We start from the raw sequence: 16566 nt of genomic DNA, 5'->3' as shown, positions 1-16566 counted from the left end.
CATGGATGGACATCCCCTCAATTTCCACAAAAGACTTTGTTTTTGCAAAGCACTCATGTTCTCCAAGTGTGAGCTGTTAGATAAGAAGTTCTTAGGTACTGATGACTTTTCACTTGGATTGCAGCTTCCCCTGTTATTAGAAATCTCCTTTCTTTTAGATTACTTTGTGTTGTGGGACAGCTAGGTAGATACCTGATGGCTAGACCCTGGCCCTGGAGTCAAGAAGAGCTGAATTCAAATTCAGCCTCAAGTATTTCCTGGCTGTGGATCTCTGTTAAGTCACTTGAGCCCTGCCTGCCTCAGTTTCCTCCATTAAAAAGTGAGCATAATAATTGTTCCTACTTTGCAGGGTTGTTTTGTAAGTCATTTATCACAGTGTCTGCTATTGGCTGCTATTATCATTATTATTATTATTATTGTAAAATTTTTTCCTTTCATCATTGTAGTCCTGAAGATACTGAAATAATCATTGAGTAAGCAATAAGCAGTACTATCAAAGTAATTCATTACACGGATTACAGTCTACCACTGCCATTTGAATTGTGCATGTGGTATACTCTCCATTCTCTCCTGACTTTTCTGCATTAAGACTAATTCACCAACATACTTTGTTTTTATCAGAACAGGAAAATATTTGGTTAGTTTCAGTATCTCACTAATGTTAAAATTAATGTTTCACTACATCAAGGAGTACTGATTGAATTTTAAACAAACCCCTTTCTTCATTTACCAGTTTTTTTCTTCAAGATTAGATTTTAATGTTGTTATTAATATAATTATTTTAGCTTTGATAAGTACTAAAGATTGAACTGGACCACATGAAAGAAATGTTCCCTTCTATCACTTATTCTATGATTGTTGGATAGGAAAGGATTTAGGCTTCTTGCTATTTGACCCTGCCCAAGAAAAATGAATGGGGAGCAATTACAAAAAGGAAAATTTGTGATGTCAGGAAAGACCTCCATTGAATTTGTTGTTGCCATTGAGTCATTTCAGAAGTATTTGACTTTCTGTGATCTCATTGGAAGTTATCTCGACAAAGATCCTAGAGTGGTTTGCCATTTCCTTCTCCAACTCATTTTACAGATGAGGAAACTGAGGCTCACACACATTAGTAAGTATCTGAGGTCTTCCTGACTTTAGACTCAGTACTCAATCTACTGCACCACCTACCTGCCCCTTTTTCTCCTACATTTTTTTCAGTTAGGTCTGACTCTTCCTGACCCCTATTACCAAACAAGTAAAATGACTCGCCCAGGGTCCCACAGCAAGTGTCTCAAGCCCAATGCTCCATCCACTGTACCACCTATCTGCCCTGATCCAAATAATTAAAACAGGCCAAAAGTAAAAGGGGTTACTTCAGGAAGTTCTCTCTGAACAAACCACTTTTAGATTATTTGGGGGTATGTGTTGAATTAGATGACCATGGAGTAGAATGCTGTGAGTCTGAGCTTTCATTTTGTTTTAATTTGTAATTAAATTTTTTTCCCCTACAGAGCTTCCTCCTTCATTTCATTTGTCTGTCATTCAGCAGGAATTTTATTAAGCAATATTGTATGCACTTAGGGTTTGGGGAAGGGGTTTACAAAGATATTAAGAAACAGGTCTTGTGGTTCCATTCTTCCGGCAGAAACCACAGGTACATATAATCACGGAATAATAAAAGTGAAAGAGGTTGGAAGGACCATCCGAGTCTGCGTGACCCCCATTTGGGGTTTTCTTGGCAGAGATACTGGAGTGGTTTGTCATTTCCTTCTCCAACTTATCTTACAGATGAGGAACTAAAGCAAACAGGATAAAGTGGCTTGCCCAGGGTCACACAGTCAGGAAGTGTCTAACCTGGATTTGAACTCAGGTCTTTGGACCTGGTGCTCTATCCATTGTGCCATCGAACTGCTGATCATCCAAGTAGCCCTTCAGCTTCTTCCTTATATCTCCTCTCATGCCCACTTTCGAGTCAAGCACATTAAAAAGTTGTCAGAAACAAGTGAAAAAGAACTTCACTTTGTTTTCTTTTTTGTATGTTTTGGAGTATTCAAACTAGCTGAAGTTTCATAGGAAACATTTCTTCTGTAGTTATGTCAGGAAAGAGAAGGTTTTCTGGTTTGGGGGTTTTTTGTTTTTACCTCATATAATTCTCTTATCTCATTTTAGACCAGGGAGTCTTAATTTTTTTTCTTTTCTCTGATATCCTGATAAAACCTCTGAATTCCTCAGAATAATGGTTTTAAATGTATGAAATAAAATGCATCAGAAGAAATTAGTTACGTTGAAATACAAAATAACCATCTTTTTAACACTACAGGTTCACAGACCTCAAATAAGAACCCCCCAATTTCAGACACTTAGTTCAGCCACTTCCTTTCTTTGGCCAAAGAATTTTTAATAGTTCGTGAAAGGTATAAGTCCTCTTGCTCTATGTTCAGGTAGAAAGTAAATGACAATTATCTGTATCTCTTGGTGCAGTTACTTTGGGGATTAGCATTGCATGGGGAGTAAGATCCCCTCCAGACCTGCTGTTTTCCCTTTAGTTCCTTTGACCAGCCTATAATACAATAAGTATACATCAGAAAGCTATTGAAGATGGTTCTTCTCTTTTCCATCCAGTCTTTCAATTCAACAAAGATTTACTTGAAATTTCTGGAGACAGGAAGACAAAAAGACAAGCAGCCCTTCGTTTAAGAACCAAATTCAAGTGATATTCCGGGGTGTATCATGGCAGCCAGGCCAAGCTTGATGGAAATCAGAAACTGGCTATGGAACTGAAAGATTCTGGCTCGGTATCTCTGTGTTGGTCCCTTGCCCTGTATCAAATAGACACTAGGATTAACTCGTACACGAACAGATCATCGATCAAGGAACAGTAGAGTTTAGAGATCACTTCCCAATTTTCCCTTTTATGGATTAAGAGAATGAGAAGCTGCTTTGTGTCTCCAATGCCCTTATTGATTAGTAGGCCCGGAGGATGGTCACTGGAGAAGACTTGCCTAAAGTCAGACCCATCTATCGGGTCTACCTTCTAATCCTGTGTGGCTTGCCGGACACTGTTCCTTTGAGGAGTACAAAGTGAAAATAATGATTTTTGTTTATGCAAGTATCTGGGATCCCCGAGTTCAATTCCATCTTCTGCTACACGCTGCCACATCCCTTAGTGTTTTAAATGAAGCCCTAAGAAGCAAAGGCTAAAAATTACAGAGAATGTGTAACCTGCTCTCCCAGATGAAGGACTCATGAAATCAGTCCCTACTCACTCTCCTCCTCAGAATTTATGACTTCAATAGTCACACACACACACACACACACACACACACACACACTCACACACTCTTAAGCTTTTACCTTATTTCAAAAGCTAACTTTCTCCTGGTTTTTTGATTTGAAGCCAACTTTAGGATTTTCACCTTGTTCATGAGTCCTCATTTTCAGCCTGATTGTACTGTCAAATACATGAGTCATATATTCATTCTTTCCTTGAAAAAAAAAATCAGCCATTGCCTCATGCTATAATGACTCCCCTCTAGAAAGAAATGACAGATACTCTGTTGTTTTTCCTTGGGTTAAGCTGTTCTTTTTTCCCTTTTGGGAATTATCTTGGAAAACAAGAGTGATAAAATCGCGCCATCTTCTGGTAGATCGACATTTTTGACCCAAATTGACAGGCGATCTACTTGGTTCTGAAATATATCGGCTTCGGAAAGTTGCAGATCAAAAAAAGAAATTTCAGATATGCTCTACCCCAGCTCCCTCCTTCCTGTGAGGCAATTTTGTGTTCAATTCCAACTGAAAGAATGTTTGTGCATCATTTTTAATGCCCCTTTCCTCACAGAGGACTATCCTTAATAACAGAGATAAAGGGGGGTGGGGGAGGGGGGAATCTTATCTTACAGGGACACCAGAGAAGCAGTTTTTAAAATTTTTTTTTTCAGAGAAGCAGTTTAGCTGTTGTTTTTTCCCCTAGAGAGCTCAAACTGGAGTGAGCTATACTATGTCCTCAAATTAACATGTGGTTAACAAGGAACTTGGCAGGGATGGGCCATCTGGGTCTTAGGGGTCTAGATCTGTTAGAATTGTTTCAGCTTGGCAACAGATCCTACTCTCTCACTTCAGGGAAAGTTAGTTTCCCTTGGTTGGGGCTTTGCATAGGAAGTGGTACTTTGATTCTTTTTTTCCTTCTTCCTCAATTACATGTAAACATTTTAAACATTTTTTTTAAAAATAATTTTTGAGTTCCAAGTACCTTTTTTCCCCTTATTCCCCTGCCATTCCTTGAGAAGGCAATTACTTTGAAGTAGAGTATGCAAGTATGATCATGAAAACATCTCCATATTAATCATATTGCAAAAGAAAACCCAGACCCCCCCCAAAAAAATGACAAGAAAAATAAAGTAAAATAAATAGAGTAAGGGGGTCAGACTGGAGTTAGGCAGCCTCAACTTCTGGAATTCAAATCTGACCTCAGATACTTATGTTTACTTCAGTTTTCTCATCTATAAAAATGAGTTGCAGAAGAAAATGACAAGGAAATCCCAAGTGGGTCCCAAAGAGTAGGATCTAATTGAGCAACAACAGTACTATGGGCTAGGCATTGTGTTAATAAACTCTTGAAAATTATTACCTTCCAGGATTGCTGTGAGGATCTAATGAAATAATTGTTCAATGCTTAGTAGAGCCTGGCTATGTAGTAGGCACCATGTAAATGTTAATTATTAGAATCATATCCTAATGGTGATGTTGTTGGCCTAACAGTCATTCTTCTGCATGAGATTTATAAAAAGAATTCTAATATCTTTGTTGTGGTTTCTATTCTAAAATCGAACTATTTAAAATGGCTAGAAGGTCATTTTCTTGGCATAGTGACTCCATTAGGGTCATCCAGTAGAATTGTTAGCTTTTACTTGCTCTAAACAAAATAACTCTCTTTTTCATTCAGAAAGGACAGGTTTTGTGGTTTTGCGGGGTTATAAGCAAAGCCTGAATGTCTCATGAGGATCTTTTATCTTGGCATTTCCCAAGCTAGTTTGACTGCATATTGGTTTATTAGAGCACTGTCCCTGGAAGCACTTCAGACAAATTTTCTAGACATTATATCTGAAATTGGGCCTGGAGTCAGGAAAACTATAGGTCAAATATGGCCTCAAAGAATGTGAATTTGGACAAGTCACTTAATCACTGCCTGCTTCAATTTGACTTTGGGGTTTTTTTTTGTTTTTTCTTTTGGTGGGGTAGTGGGGGTAGGTGACTTGCCCAAGGTCACACAGCTAATATGTAACACGCATCTGAGAGTGGATTTGAACTCAGATTCTCCTAACTTCAGGATCAGTGTTCTATCCCCTGGCACCACCTAGCTGGCTCAGCCTCTGTTTCTTCAACTATAAAATGAGTATCAGAATGTACTGACCTCAGGGTTATTTTGAATATCAAAAGAGATAATATTTTTAAAGTGTTTGGCATATGGTAGAATGTTTTCTCGTTGATAAACAGAATTCACTTCCTCGAAGGGAGCTATCTATAGCCATAAAATAAATAGTGCTACCAACCCTCCTCTGCTCCATCCTCAAAGATTTTAATATTGAAGATTAGGATTCCTAGAGTATTCATTGTGCATGTGTTAAAAGGAGATCAGTGGGGAACAGCTGGAGTACAACAGGGCATGATAACCCAGTTTTCGTTTTATTAGCTGTATGACCCTGGGCAAGGGGCTTAATCTCTTGGTGCCTCAATTTCTTCTGTAAAATGGGAATCATAAGAGTGCCCATCTCCAGGTTGAGATGATATTTGTAAACAGCTGCCTACTCTAATCTACAGTATGCTATAATATACTACAAACAGCACCAAAGGTACTTTGCAAATACACTTGTCCTTTTCTCAGAGCCCCAGGGTGCACTGTGCAGAGCCCTTTGGGGAAAAAAGAAGGTGAAGCTCTTGTGTTTGTTTTGCTTATCTTTTCAAGTATGACTGACTTAGAATGTGTGTTCCTGTTTTCAAGTTTTAGTCCCGTGTTGCTAAGTCTTGACTGACTTGTGCTAGAGGACCCAACGTGGTAGCCCTTATTCTTGGAGGACTTTGTGGCTTCCAGAACACTGTCCTCTAAATAAAACTTAAGTGTGAGGAAAGATAAGGTAGCATTTCCTTCATTTCAGTTCACAGAGGAGCCAACTGGAGGTAGTGACTCGCTGAAGATCCCACATTTCTGAGATGGGATTTGAACCCAGGTCTCTGACCTCCCGAGCCTTACATTTTTGTCCCACAGCCTGGACTGGTAGGCAGAGAGCTCAAGGCCCTCACTTTGTTTGCTTCTCTCTCCCTCTCTGGCATGTGAACATAAGAAAGGCATCAGTCTCCTGTCGTCCTCCCTACCGCCACCTCTTCCCACCCAGGTCCCTCTGGGTCTTCCTCAGAGAAATGGGGCTGTCATTTGATTTAGAAAGGTCATGATGGTCACAGCTGACCATTTGATGTTCTGAAAGTGCCACATTTCATTGTTGGTAACTAGGAACTTGTTACTCCATGACTCCAGTGCTATAAATGATGTTGGTCAGGATGCAAACATTTCATTCTACCAGAATACAGACAGCTGAACTGTGAAATACATGTAGGAACTATGTATTTCTCCATGGCCCTAAATGGAGCCTCCCTGCTACTCCTCAGTCTCCTCAGCTTTATGTCACAGCCTTCTTTCCCCATCCTCAGGCTTCTCCCCTTGGGACGATTCTTTCATCCTTCATGCTGGAAAGAAAGATTTTTGTTAGAAGTAATCCGTGTGAACATGCCAGTGACCCAGGCTAAAAAACTGAATCTTCATGTTGGGCCTGGGTTGTTCCTAGGCTCTCACCCTCAGCTTACGATGCAAGTTGGACCTCGGGCTTCCCAAGGTCCAGCTGGTCAGTGGACATGGTGTGAGAAGCTGGGATTCTCTAGCAGCTCCCAACCTAGGGTAAGTGAGGCAGCTACAGGCTTTTGCCAGGAGGAGATCATTCATTCCACCCAAGCAGGTTTCCATTTTCTTTGCAACTGAGATCCTAAAGAGTCACCTCAGGCACTCAAGAAACTGTGCAGGGTTACCCAACCAGTCTACATCTTGAGTCAGGTGTTCCTGACTCTGAGACCAGTTTTGTATTTACTCCCATCTCTAGACTTTGTTCCTGGAAATAAAACCACATCTTGTAACACTATAGGATTGCCACACTTCTCTTGTTAGGAAAGGAGGGAGCATGAGGGTGTGTTCATTGAAAAAAACATATTACACAATTTCCCAATCAGCCAATGTAGTTGTCTGAATGAACATTTAGTTTTAACATAAGACATTCAGCATGGAAACATCATCTTATACTTCCATCTCATCTTAGTCTTTTCTCCTTCTCCTCATCTTCCTTTTTTATTTTTTTAAGGCAATGGGGTTAAGTGACTTGCCCAAGGTCACACAGCTAGGTAAATATTAAGTGTCTGAGGCCGGATTTGAATTCAAGTCCTCCTGACTCCAGGGCCGGTGCTTTATCCACTGCGCCACCTAGCTGCCCCTGCCTTTTCCTTTTCCTCCTCCTCTTCTTTCTCCTCTCCCATCTTTCTTCCTCCTCCTCCTCTCTAATCCTTCAAGCTCCCTTTGCCACACCTTCTCCATTGGCTGTTGTTAGTCTTTCCTTCCTGTTCTAGATGGAGGATCACGTACGAAGAAGACTTGATTTGTGCACAATCCCATCCAGGAGCTTTCTCCCCTTGGGTTCAAGGCATAGGCATGTCCCAGGCTTGAGTGCTGTGGTTGCCAGCCTGCCCCTGCTTCTTTCAGCGAGGGGCCTGGGTAAAGCAGTGCTGCTGGCTCGGTGAGCCCACCCCTCACTCTGCGCCTTGGTGGAAGGCCAGACGTTCCTATTTCCTCAGCACGAACCCATGCCCCTTGTGTTTACGTCACTCTCTATGTCCCCAGGATCCTTTGAGTGATGTCTCCCCAAACTAGCTGGTCGGGTGTCCAGCCATTGTGCGGCAGACTTGTGCCTCCTTTAAAGTCGATGCATTCTTCATACTGAAGGACTGTGCCTGAATCTTGTCTGCAGTGGGCCCCTGGTGCTAGAGGAGCTGCGTGGCTCCTTATTGTGAGGGCAGAAGGCTAAACCCAGGACAGTGACCTCCAGGTGGGGGCTGCCGCCTTTCTCGGGAAAGGATTGAAAGGCAGTTTATCCCCATACACAGGATGCCTCCATTAGAGAATCATGCTACACAGCTATAGGACCAGCCGCTTCTGCGCAGAGCCACACATACCATCATCGATGATGGTAGAATTAGCTGAGTTCTTGTTTGACCTGAACTGCTTGTTGAACTAAGTCTTGTAATATAACCCAGATGATAGCTTCACATCAACACTGGACATGGTCCAAAGACTGATACTTTAACTTTTTTCCCCCTGCTTATATCGAATAAGGATTAATTGATATTAATGGAACTAAATTTTTGAGTGTGTCTGGCTTACTATTTTGGTCTTCTTGGAATTTTTTCCTGTTAAAATAGCTTATAGAACACGATAATTTTAATTTAATTGATTTTTTCAACTAAGCCATGGAAATGATCATGATCTTGGTAGTAACAGTAGAGGCCCTTGGAATCCCTATTTCTTTAATGGAGAATCATCCAGTTTTTAAAGATTCTAGTAAAGGCATTATAATAATGGAGACCTAAGTCCTTTTCTCCATTGGATCACTCCTTCCCTAATGGTGTGAGCCAAAGGTCAGTCAATGATAATAATAAGTGATAATAATAAGAGGTCATTTGATATAGTTCTTTTTCTTTCCTCACAAATGTTACCGGGTTTTTGGGGTTTTTTTTTTATAGCAGAGCCTTTGTTCACTTCCCCAGGGTCTCACCACTAGTATGAAGTGCAGATCTAAGATCAGGTCTTATAATTTCCACTTCTCTCTGATGGGAGGATTGTCACAACTACTATTGTCACCTACTACTACTGTTCAAAACAATAACCACAGTATTTGTAAAGTACCTACTATAGACAAAGCACCATCCTAATTTCTAATTACCTCATTTGATTCCCCAACTACCCTAAATATTATGCTATCATTAGCATCTGTGTTTTACAGATGAAGAAACTAAGAGGTAAAGTGGCTTGGCTAGGGTTGCATAGTGATAATGCATTTTGGTTTTAAAATTAAGCAAATTTTGGGGCCAGTTAGGTGGTGCTATGGATAGGCTAGCAATCCTGGAGTCAAATATGGCCTCAGATACTTGACACTTAGCTATATGACCTTGGGCAAGTCACTGAACCCCACAGTCTTAAAAAAATCAGAAAAAAAATTAAACAAATTTCTATGGTCTAAGAAGCCAAATTGTCAAGGAAAAAAACTTTGCTGTTGGATTTAAAATTACTTCCTTGGAAATTCTACAGGCTGTACTGCTTTCCCTTTTCTCTTGGGTTCTTCTGATAACATCTGGCATCATAACAGATGTTACTGTTGTCCTCAAGAAAGTGAGGAGGTGAAAGTTAAATGACCTCCAGGTTCCTTCTAACTATAAACCTATGGTCATCAATTATCTTAATCCTTTTTTTCAAGCTAGTCTTCAGACGTCATTCTGAATCACCCTCAACCCTGAACTAATATTATCCCCACTCTGCTCCAATATTAATATTATCCCCTACTTACCACTAAGATGTTTTATTTATTCCTTCCATTCTAAAACACAATCATCTGGGCTTCTTGTGTATGTGTTTTTAAATTTTTTTTTTTTTTGCAAGGCAATGCCCAAGGCCACAGAGCTAGGTAATTTTCAAGTGTCTGAGGACAGATCTGAACTCAGGTCCTTCTGACTCCAGGGCCAGTGCTCAATCCACTGCACCACCTAGCTGCCCCTCTTCTTGTGTGATTTTTAGGCACATCTCATTTGCTGGTACTCAGCACAGTGCTTGTTCCTGTGGATGGGAAAGTTTGGGGTTAAGTGGTTTTATAATCTCATATTAACACTTTTAAAAGTAAAGTGTACAGAGGTGAAATGACATGGACTTTGTTCTGAGATAGCCACCACTTATTTTGAGTCACTAATAAGAATAAAAACAAATTCCATGTGTGGAATTTCATTATGATCACAAGGGAGATGGGAAGGATTGCCAGATTTTCTAGGCTTATCTTAACATCAGCTATGACCAGAGATTTTTAAATTCATAATTCACTGGTATGTGTCCATGTACATGTGTGAACAGATCTCTAAGATTTTTCTTTGAGAAAATTGTCTGCAATATTTTAAGCCTATTTATTGCAAGGACAAGTTTCCAATCATTTCCATGACCACTTCAGACCTGCATCTTCAGCATGTGATCTGCCTGGTGGTTGTCATGAAAAATTCCCCAGGGGTACCTTTTCAGTGTTCTCTCAGGGCATCTGGCTAGCAAGTGAGAGTCTTTTTTGATTCCTAAGAGAAACATAATAACTTTTTGATTCTTTTTTACTACTTCAGCATAACTCATTTCATTATCTTTTATTTTTATACCACCCAAATTTCTTCCTGTAACCTTTTTGTTTGTTCTTAATGGTCCAGTGAACAATGCCCAGGATCTTACCTCAAGATGTGGTGGTTATTCTTCTTTTTGTTCTTTAGTTGTTTCAGTTGTTGCCTTTTTGTGACCCAGTTTGGGGTTTTCTTGGCAGAGATCCTGGAGTGATTTGCTATTTTTTTCTCCAGTTCATTTTACAGATGAGGAAACTGAGGCAAACAGGGTAAAGTGACTTGCCCAAGGTCACCTAACTTACAAATGTTTGAGACTAGATTTGAATTTAGGAAGATGAGGCTTTCTGCCTCTAGCCTGGCATTTCCACCTACTATGCCAACTAGCTTCCTTTCCCAGAGGACCAACATTTTGTATAATCAAAGGGGAAAAAAAGGAACATAGGAAGAAGAGGGGAAAATCAGTTAAACAGATCAATGTTCTGAAAAAATCTGGAAATGTCAAGCCTTCCTGTTCTCTGTGCAGCTGGGGAGGCAGAGGCTAGTGTTATCACTTGAGATTTTGAGCTGCAATAGGGCAAAAGCCAATTTGGGAACCAAATTAAGCCTTTCACAAATGTGGCAAGCCCCCAATAAAGTAGGCTCACCAGGCTGTCTAAGGAGGAATGACTCAGACCTGTTTGGAAAATTCAAGCAGATGAAAATTTCTTTAAGCCTGGGGGATCTAATCTTGAAAAATAAATTTTAATGATATATATATATATATATATATATATATAATATTTATGTATCTGAAAATGCAGTATTATATACCCATGGACCTACGTGGAGGCAGAGGACTTGGGGGGAGTTGTCTTCTTATATTTCTTCTTTGAATACATGTTAGTTCTTTGAAAAGGGCTAAAACACCCCAAAACTTGACCCTCCTCCTTAGCCTACATGATTTAAAAGAGGGTTAAAAAATAAAAAAAATAACAAATATACAATGTGAAATTGCAACCAAACAGAAGAACCCTTCAAAACTCTAAAATAACCAAAGCAAAAGAAGACCAAATAGAGATTGTATATAATCCACTCTCAGAGAAGAATGTAGAAATTCGCTGGAAAGGAAATATCAAAATGATGGAATGTGAAAAAAGCATTTTTTGGTCCTGAAGTTATTTACAATAGAAGTCCATCAAATTTTATAAAAATAATATCAGCATTACACAAATTACTGTAAAAAATTGAGAATGCATTCTGTCAGACAAAAATAGTATTAGAGAAGGATAAAGTAAAGAAGGATAATCTAAATTAGAAATAAAATCTTGCCAAACAGTCTACAGCAATACATTCAAGAAATCATTCACAGTGACCAAGTATAATTTCCTCCCCAGGAGGACTACCAGAGTGCTTTATAAGCCTTAGCTAGTATTCAAGGATGCTGCCAACTTTAGGAAGACAATCAACATAGTCACCTTAAAAAAGTAAAAAATCCAAAGCTTTATAAGTTTAGAAAAAAGAAACACACAAGTTCACTTGTCAGATTATTTAATTCTTGATTCCTGTGGTTTATGTGGAAGGGGAAGAGTCAGGTAATAGCCATGGCAACCAAAGAAACATATGGCTGTGTGATTCAAGGGGCTGTGATTAGGACTTTGTGGAAGAATTGTTCACAGTTTAGGCTTGGTTCCTGTCTGTCCTATTCTCCCTTGCTTCCCCCAAAGGGAGAAAGTTGAAAGATACTCAACACATGATGTAGATTAGGCATAGAACACCTTTTCCTCCCCTCTTAATGTTTATCACTCACAGAAGCTACAAATGGACATTGTCTAGAAAACTTAAAACAGGAAGAAATAACTGATATTCTCCTGGAAAATTGTTTCTTTAAATTATGGAGAAACCCAGGAGCATGCATGTTCATTTTGGGATTGGAGAGCAATTTGGAACTCTGCCCATAGGGCAATAAAACCATGCAGAGCCTTTGATCCAGATGCACCACTGCTATGTCTGTATCCCAAAGAGATCACAAGAAAGGGAAAAGACCTACATGGACAAGACTATTTCTAGTAGCTCTTTTAATAGTGACAAAGAATTGAAAACTGAGAGGAATGCCCATCAACTGGGGAGTATCTGGGCAAGTTATAGTATAGGAATGTAATGGAATAATATTTATTCTACAAGAAATTATGTGTGTAGACTTCAGAAAAGTCTGGAAAGATTTGCGTGAACTGATGCTGAGAGAAGTGAGCAGAACCAGGAGAACATTGTACACATTCACAATAACATGGGGTGATGATCAACTATGATAGACTCTGCTCCTCTCAGCAGTCCAGTGATGAAGGTCGATTCCAAAAAACTTGTGTTGGAAAATACCATCCCCATCCAGAGAGAAACTAGAGTCTGAATGCAGACCAAAATAAACTATTTTTCACTTTTGCAAGAGAGTTTTATGTGTTTTTCCTTTTCTCATGATTTTTTTCCTCTCCTTTAGTTCTGATTCTTCTTTCACAACATGACTAATATGGAAATATATTGACCCATGATTGTACAATCTATATCATATTACTTGCTATTGTTGGGAGGGAGGCAGAAAAACATTGAACCCCAAACATAAAAAATGATGTTGATGAATATTGAAAACTATTTTTCCATGTAATTGAAAAATAAGATAAAACACAGAACATCAAAAGCAACAAGGTCTTTGGGATCCTGCCTCAAACTCAGCTGACGCCTCTTGGGTGTGGAATAGCAACAGCTGTTATTTGTGAAGTGGCAGGCTAAGGAGGGAGAAATGTTGGTTGCCCTTAGAGATTCTAGGCAGGCTCTGTGAATTGAATGCTGACTGGTCTTTTGAAAGGATGCAGCTGCAGCAGGGAGGGCTGAATCCTCTCCAGCCTTTTCACCATGTCACCATATTTCCCTGGAAGTGGCCGGCGCCTGGGTCAGGCCTCCATGGTACCCGGTGTGTGGCACCCTTCCTTCTTATCTCCCCAGGAGGACTACCAGAGTGCTTTATAAGCCTTACCTAGACAAATGAGAGCTGTTCATTACAACTGTGTATGTGTATATTAGGTGTGTGTGTGTATGTGTGTGTATGTGTGTGTGTGTGTGTGTGTGTGTGTGTGTGTGTGTGTGTATGTGTGTATATGTAGTATAGGTGTGAGGGAAATCTATCCAGACAAGGTCTGAAAAGCTTTAATAGCGTGCAGAAGCTTTAGTAAGTTTTTAGACATCCTGTGTCTTTTGATTTCTTCAAAAACTCAAATCGCCTCCAGGTGGTGCTATACTCTATATAATGGGTCAGCTTATATTCTTTTAGAGAAAAAGCCGATATTGAAAAATGCAGTTAGCTGTCCATTTTGAGGAATTTTTTAAATTAAAAAATATTTACAAAGGGATTATAAATATTTGGTTATTTTGTCCATGCTGGATGTCCAGTAGGTATTTTTGGTTTTGTTTTGGTAATTAATGTGAATTTTAGGTAACAGTTACCTTTTGTGAGGTAAAAATTTCAGCCGTGACTGGGTTTTAGTTTGAAGGACATCATTTCAGAGGGCAATTTCAGTACTTTTTCACCCCTACTAGTAGTAACTATCCATTTTCTACCAATGTGTGCGTATTCTAGAATATTGTGATAATTTGTATTTATATAGAATGCAGAAAGATGATGTATATGTATATTTTAAGCCAAATAAATATCCCCTCCTCTCCAATCTGATAATTACCTCCAAGTTTTAATTGATAGATAAAATGTGTAGTTTTTAGAAATAGAAATTGAGTCCCTGAGAACTAATATAGAATAATTGATTTTAAAATAACATAATAGTGATTGTAATTAAAATGTGAGTATGAGATAATAATTTAAATGTATATTCTACTTTAGAGCTTTCAAAGTACTTTTCCCACAACTGTTTTATGAAGTAGGTAGCACAGATATTAGCCACAGTTTTTAGATGAGGAAACTGAAGCTTAAATTGTACATTTTTCCATAGCTAGTAGAGCTGACACTCCAAGTCCAGTATATTAATGAAAGAATTCCTTCAAAAAATTTTTTTCAGACAATATAAATTCTTCTTATCCTCCTATACAGTAATAGTTTCTTTGTGATTATCCTCAGAAGTTTTTCTAAATTAATTTTCAATTGGTTTTTTAAATGGAGTTATTTATACTTTAAGATTTTGCATGGAGAGGAGAAGCCTGCTGAGAATGTGAACTTGAGAGACTTTGAAAGTGATCAGCCATAGCTGATCTGTAAAGGAGAATCATGAAAGGGTTTTATTTTCATTGATGTGAATGGTGTGAATCCTATTTCAATATTGCCAAACTTCCACTAATGCCCCTGAAAAAAGGTCCAACCTGCCAACAGCATCATCTCTAGATTTTCTAAATAAACGATGGAAATCTCACATGTCCTGATTGTCAACAGTCTCTTAGAAAACGTGAACAGGTTTTGGATTTTTTTTCCCTAGGCTTTTAGGTTATCCAGTTCAGGTTTTCCTTCGTGGCCCCAGAAACCCTGTGAGACATACTCTGAAGTACAAAAGAACCATATTCTCTTGGCTTTTTTTAAATGCTGATTTCTAGTTGCCTTATAGGTAGACAGTCAGTAATTCAACATACTTATTAAGCATAAGCTATGTGATAGGGATTCCAAGGCAAAACAGGATTTTCCCAGAAGTCAAGATTTTATATCTTTATACCTTTGGGGTGATGGTGGTAGTGGAGGAGAGTGGGAAGGGGCTGGATGTAGATAATTAAAAACAAAATATATGTAAAAAGTAATTTCCCAGAATTAGGATGAGGAGGGGCAGCAGCAACTAGTGTTGAGGCATCAAAAGAAGTTTCTTGTGGGAGGTGGCATTTGAGCTGAATCTTGGAGCAAGCTAGGAATTTTATGAGGAAGAGATGAGGAGGGAGAGCAGCATTCCAGAATGTTACGTGGGTGAAGATTATGGAGTGCATGAATGGGAGTTTGATGAAATTCTAGGAAGTGTAGAAAAATTGACTGGAGCCAAATTGTGGGTGATTTTAAAAGGTAAAGAGAACTATTTCTTTATATAGGCAGTGGCGTTTATGGTGCAGAGAGTAACATTTTGACAGCTTTGTGGAGTGGGGAGAGATTTGAAAAGGAGACTGGTAAAGAGACTATTGGGATAGTACTATTCTGAATTCCCAAAACCTTGAGGACTAGACTAGGTGGTACAAGTAGAGGGAAGGGGTGAGGGAGGCAAGTTCAGCCAGCCTTGGTGAATGATTGGCTAAGAGAGTGAGAGCAATGGAAGAGTGGAGCATGTCTCTGAGGGTGGGGATGCCTTCGAAAGCAAAAGAGGAAAGTTATGGGAAAGAGGAATGATTGGGGGGGAGGATTCTGGTTTGAGTGCACAGTGTCCAGCAACTTGCCACCACCGTCCTTTACCTATATTTCATTAGGACTTTCAGGCTCGTAAATCACTTTCCAAATGTTGTCTCACTTTATCTCATAACGAGTCTAGCAGAGGTTGTAATTATTATCTGCCTTTTACAGAGGAGGAAACCGAGGTTGGCAGGGGTTCAGTGACTTGCCCAGGCCTCCATGGCTGACCAGTGTCCTTGTTCTCCCATCATCTGACTCCAGGTCGGTGTTGGTGCCTCCCTGAGCCGTCTTTGAGAATTAGTTAAGGCTAAGCCGAGACCTGGAGAAAGCTTCTGCCCACTTATAGCCCTGGTGCTTGTGCTTGTTGTTCATCCTTTGTTCTTGAAGAGACCGTGGCCTCAGGAAAGTGGTGCATGCGATGTGATAGAATTGAGTTTAGGTGAGAGAGGGCTGTGCAAATTCAATATCCCTGGAAATAATCACGGGGAGCCGATCCTTCAGGGAAACCATCTCCCTGATGGCTGCAGTGAACCTTTCTCACTGTCCCAAAGCACCAGACTTAGAGCCACCCATTCTCCCTTTCCCTACTATTCTTTGGTAGTTTCTCTCAAAGGTTGTTTGAGTTTAGTCACCAGATACCATTCCCAAGCAGAAAATGTTCATAGTTTCCAAAATCATGTGAAGAAATTGTAGTTAGACAGAAAAAAGGAAAGCAGGATAGAAAGAGAAGAAAAGAGAGAAAGAAAGGAAGTTCTTCTCTCTAGTTTTGGGGATAATTTTTACCTCATTTGCAC

The 16566-nt window shown here is 39.6% G+C and overlaps 1 protein-coding gene across 4 annotated transcripts in view; it reads left to right on the top strand.

Annotated features, from left to right (window-relative positions):
• MED12L (mediator complex subunit 12L) overlaps positions 1–16566 on the top strand; it is a 581984-nt gene that overhangs the window by 419904 nt on the left and 145514 nt on the right. The gene's annotated exons all lie outside the window — the stretch shown is intronic.

The sequence above is a fragment of the Macrotis lagotis genome, chromosome 6 (genome assembly GCF_037893015.1).
Source record: "Macrotis lagotis isolate mMagLag1 chromosome 6, bilby.v1.9.chrom.fasta, whole genome shotgun sequence".
Classification (NCBI taxonomy): Eukaryota; Metazoa; Chordata; class Mammalia; order Peramelemorphia; family Peramelidae; genus Macrotis; species Macrotis lagotis.
This window is presented reverse-complemented; position numbering and strand designations above follow the sequence as displayed.